Source organism: Bactrocera dorsalis, chromosome 6 (genome assembly GCF_023373825.1).
Source record: "Bactrocera dorsalis isolate Fly_Bdor chromosome 6, ASM2337382v1, whole genome shotgun sequence".
NCBI classification, from domain to species: Eukaryota; Metazoa; Arthropoda; class Insecta; order Diptera; family Tephritidae; genus Bactrocera; species Bactrocera dorsalis.
Genome location: NC_064308.1, coordinates 11,960,441 through 11,965,970, shown reverse-complemented (window position 1 = coordinate 11,965,970; position 5,530 = coordinate 11,960,441). Strand labels below are relative to the sequence as shown.

Here is a 5,530-nt window from a genome sequence, read left to right as displayed (position 1 = left end):
CAGATAAACATAATTAAATTTGAAGAGTTTTATGAATATATAAAAGTAATTTTAAATAAATAAAAAAGGTGTGAATATGGATTGCGTTGTGTTATGAGAAGAAACCGAAAAAAATGAACGAGTGGAGCGGAAAATGATTAGGGACAAGTCCAATGTGATGAGTGTTAAGCGGCCCACTCACGACAAATTTGTTTGACAAATCTGTTTGAGTTTGAGGTGGTTTTTGTCGTGAGTGGGCATGTTGTCAAACGGATTGAAGGTTTGCGACAAATTTCAAAAACTAACAACCGATTTGTGGATTCGTTTGTCGTGAGTGGCGTGGTTTGCAAACAATTGGTCAGTTGCTCGAAATTTTTGCAGAGTAAACATCAGCGGATAAAAAAATGGCAAGCGTGAGCAAACATTTTTTGGAAGAGTTTATTGAATTATTTAAAAATGAACCGGCCTTATGGCAATGCAAAAGTGAAAATTATAAGAATAAATGCCAAAAAGATAAGTCGTGGAAAAATTCAGCTCCATTGAATTTAATAGTTGTACATGTGAGTAGTTATATCTCTCACATAACCACTCTTTCATCCATTCTTTCTTCATTATTTTGTTTTTTTTTTTTGCATTTGGCTTTTTTCGCTTCATGCACTTGTGTATTACTAGTAGCGCAATTACATCATCCGCGTTATAATCGGACATGTTAACTCCGCGAAGCACACAATGGAAATAAAGTTTGTCAAATCGGTTTGTCGTGAGTGCTCAACCGTCTTCAAACAGATTTGTCAAACAAATTTGTCGTGAGTGGGCCGCTTTAGTGAAAAAAGGTAAGTTTGAATGATAAAGTGTAATGCAATTCTTTAAACTTGTTTGTGCTTCTACTCGTAAATAGTTTCGTGCAAAACTTTCGCCTAAGCAAGGACTCATTCAAATATGTGTTGGATAGCATAAGTGGTGAGCTAAAAACTCCACGCAGGTCCACAGGAATACCCGAAATTGTGAAATTAGCGGCAACTTTAAAATTTTTGGCGCAGGGAGGGTATCAACAGCAAATTGGACAAGATCATCATACAGGACTAGCTCAACAAACTGTTTCGCGTTGTATGTTTGAAGTTTGCAAAGCGATTGAAAAAGTGCTGTGTCCAAAACATATAACTTTTGGAATGACATCAGAGGAGAAAAATGAAGCGAAACGAGCTTTTTACTCAGTGTTAGGAATTCCAGGAGTAAATGGAGTGGTGGATGGTACTCACATCCAATTGATACGACCGGCCGTAAATGAACATTTATATTTCAATAGGAAATTAAAACATAGTATAAACGCTATGGTGGTAAGGGAATTGTTTTTTAATTTATCTTGGTTTTTTATAAATATTGTTTCCAAAACCTAGATATGTGATCATAAGATGATGATCAAAGCCGTTAACGGTCGGTTTGCTGGGGCGTGTCATGATTCACATGTGTGGAATTTATCAAGCGAGCGCCAATATTTACAAACCAACTATATGAATGGAGAAAGAGGAATTCGCATTCTTGGTGAGCATATACACATTCGTTAATTTTACTCGTTAGCTATTATATGCATCAATTATTTTGCTAACTTAATTTTTTTCTTATAGGCGACTTGGATATCCGCTTGAGCCATGGCTTTTAACTCCATATAGAAATGCTGCTGAAAACTCTGCTGAGAGTTATTACAACTACAAGTTTTCAAAAGCCAGATCCTTTATAGAACGAGTATTTGGAGTGTTAAAAGCGCAGCTCCGATGCCTTTTAGCTGCTAGAGAACTACATTATGCCCCAGAAAAAGTGGTGCAAATTTTGAACGTATGTTGTGCTCTTCATAATATTTGCACTCTTTTTAATGTGGAATCACCTGCCAATAAACAGTATGACTACTTTATAACCATATAACACTATTTAGTTAAGTAAACATTTTCATTTTTCACATTTTCACATTTCTTCTTCTTCTTAATTGGCGTAGACACCGCTTACGCGATTATAGCCGAGTTAACAACCGCGCGCCAGTCGTTTCTTCTTTTCGCTACGTGGCGCCAATTGGATATTCCAAGCGAAGCCAGGTCCTTCTCCACTTGGTCCTTCCAACGGAGTGGAGGTCTTCCTCTTCCTCTGCTTCCCCCGGCGGGTACTGCGTCGAATACTTTCAGAGCTGGAGTGTTTTCATCCATCCGGACAACATGACCTAGCCAGCGTAGCCGCTGTCTTTTAATTCGCTGAACTATGTCAATGTCGTCGTATATCTCGTACAGCTCATCGTTCCATCGAATGCGATATTCGCCGTGGCCAACGCGCAAAGGACCATAAATCTTTCGCAGAATTTTTCTCTCGAAAACTCGCAACGTCGACTCATCCGCTGTTGACATCGTCCAAGCCTCTGCACCATATAGCAGGACGGGGATTATGAGAGACTTATAGAGTTTGGTTTTTGTCTGTCGAGAGAGGACTTTGCTTCTCAATTGCCTACTCAGTCCGAAGTAGCACCTGTTGGCAAGAGTTATCCTGCGTTGGATTTCTAGGCTGATGGAGTCATGTGTAGAGGAGGATGGAGTCATGTGTAGAAGTTCACGCAAGTGAGGAAAGTTCTCTGATCGCCATTCACTTGGGAGTGGCCAGAAACGATTCTTTTGCATATGACTCAAGCAGCTCACGACTTCCGGTCTTTGACCAAGTATCCTCTGGGTAGCCTAAGAACATCCGTTTGAAGGCGAGCTAACGTGAGAAGGCGAAACATCCCCTGCATAGGGTTGTGCGCTGGGTTTGGGACCCGCCACGTAAAAAAACACCCCCAGCGAATATTAACATTTTCACATTTATTTGATTAAAATTCACATTAATGATATAAAGCTTTAGTCTCTTGCACATGTGTATATATATCTATATATGTAAGTATTATATACTTGTATGTAATAAAAAGTAAAAACTATCACATCAACACAAAATACGTTTTTAATCAAAACAATTCATTTAAACTATTAATATAATAAATAAGTAATTATCAGTAAGTATTAAAAAATAAGTAACAGACTTCAATATCAATAACTAAAATACAATATTTTTATTGGCCGGACCGTTCATTTCAAGCATTTGCTTTTTTAGTTCTAGTGTTGCAAATTTTAGTTTTGTTTTGTCCAAATCAATCCTTTTTTTTTTGTGTTCGAATTTTTCAACAGCCAATTTATATATTCTTTTAGCCATTTTATGTTTTTTTTCATACATTTTGAAATTACCTTCAGATTTTCATTAATTTCAGATAACACTTTTAATGAACCTTTGTGATAAGCGATTTGGTAATCCACCTGCTTATTTAAAAGGCTATCCTTCTTTTGCGGAGCGACTCTTTGTCGTGAACAATGTGGCATTTCATCCACTGGCGTTGGTTCATTTTGCCGGAATTCGTCGGTTGTGATGTCTGACCCACTTGGTTTTGTTAACTGTGCTGCACCAAATTCTTAGGTGTCGCTTATTCCACTGACGGATATTTCCATTGCCAGAAGCTCACTAACCTGCTCCTCCAACGGTGTTAAGGTGCAATGACTTGGAGGACCACCACCAGTTCCAGAGATACTTACTTTGTTCCGCCGCATTTTTGCTTTCAAATGGTTTTTATAATCCGACCAAACCTTTAAATAATTAAGTAATATGTGCTTCAAAAATCATTTATAATTAATCTTTTTTACCTTTTTCCATTTTAAAACATCGCGCGATGGTGGCCCCGCAGCTTAAGGTCACATACTAGGGTGGGTCGATTCCGGACTTTTTTCGATTCGGTATTTCTAATAGGGCGGAAAAGTTGCCTTAGTACTTCCTGATTCCAATGCAACTTTTTGTTTTGAGATCGGATTGCATCTTCAACCCGAACCTCGGTCTTGAAATTTCGGAAATTCGCCTAAAATCGTGAAATTGTCTACCTAGCACCTGAAATACGCATCTCATGGCAAAATGTATAAAACAAAAGTTATTTGTCACGTCATTTGCTACCGAAATGGTATATGTGATCATGGCCGTAGGACGAACCGTTCCCGAGATACGAGCGAAAAGGCGGCGCGCCACAGCGCAAGGTGAAAATCGGCTTGCGGCCACACTTCTTGACGTTGATTTCGCCGAGTGCTATCACTCACATTCATTCACCTACGCCAAAGGACACGTTCGGATAGATCTCCACACAAATATTTTTTCATCGAGTTCCTTCACTCTTGTCGGTGATTTCGCCGAGTACTATCACTTACATTCATTTCCCTGCGCCATACGACACGTTCGGACTATTTTTTCATCGAGTTCCTTCACTCTTGCCGTTGATTTCGCCAGGTGCTATCACTTATATTCTCTCAACAAAACACAGAACTCAAAATGTCTGTATCTAAATTTAAATTTAGACAGAAATGTCCTGTGTTTGGCATATATCCGTACAATCTCTCTGAGTCCCAGTTACCTACTTACCAGGATGTTCTTTTGTGTTATCAGTTTGAAAGATTTGGTATAGGGCGACTCCGAGGCGACAACTATGAACCTAGGAGTAAAGAGGTTACAGAAATAGTTGCAAAAAAGGTTGAAAATACTTTCAAAAAGTCATCTATTCCGATAGTTTCACACACCAGAGTTGTACAAATGCTCACCACATACCATAAGAAATTTCTGACTCTTGAAAAAATGTTTTTAAGGAACCCAATAGGTTTGAGCTCTAAAAGAGACGACTTTGTCTCTTCTGCCGGAAAATTATTTGACATCGCTGCTTGTAAATGCATTTATTTTTCTTCTGGTGATGGTGATGATGAATTTTCTCTTCCATCCTCTAAAACCAAACAAAACACACTAGATTACAACACACTGCTTTAGCTGCCCAAAGATTTGGAGTAAGTGATAGAGCAGCGGCCTTGATTGTTTCATCGGCTTTTCTGGATGCCAAAAAAGCAGGTTTGATAACAGAGGATCAGGCTAGCTTTGTCACTGACAAATGCAAGATTAGTCGGGCAAAAAAAAGTGTTGGTGTTAAGCTCCAGAACACCGAAAGTATTGACTCCGTATATGGGCTGTATTTTGACGGCCGCAAAGACAATACACTTACACAAGTCAGCGAAGGTGAAAAGTACTACCGCGACACTGTCAAAGAGGAACATATTTCTCTTATAGCGGAACCTGGTTGTCATTACTTTGGCCACGTCACTTCTCCTTCCGGGTCAGCTGAGGATGAGACGCAAGCTATATGGCAACATTTACAAGACAATTCAGTTGATGTGAAACATCTAGAAGTTGTCGGTGCTGATGGCACCAACACGAACACAGGTTGGAAAGGTGGAATCATTCGGAAACTAGAAGAAAGAATAGGTAGGCCATTACAGTGGGTTGTTTGTCTTCTACATTTCAACGAACTTCCATTCCGTGCTCTTTTTGAACACATAGATGGTGTCTCAAAGAGTCCAAATACATTCTCTGGCGACATAGGTAAACTGCTCCCTTATTGTGAGAAGTTGCCTGTTGTCAAATTTGAAAGTTTTCCATCCTGCCAATTACCTTCTGAGGTTATTAA

General features: G+C 39.1%; 1 long non-coding RNA gene across 1 annotated transcript; it reads left to right on the top strand.

Moving 5' to 3' along the window:
• The first annotated feature begins 706 nt into the window (after positions 1–706).
• Positions 707–4,519, top strand: LOC125779213 (uncharacterized). Its single transcript, XR_007423182.1, has 3 exons — positions 707–1,316; positions 1,377–1,521; positions 1,605–4,519. It is a non-coding gene; the product is annotated as an uncharacterized LOC125779213 (long non-coding RNA).
• The last annotated feature ends 1,011 nt before the right edge of the window (positions 4,520–5,530 follow it).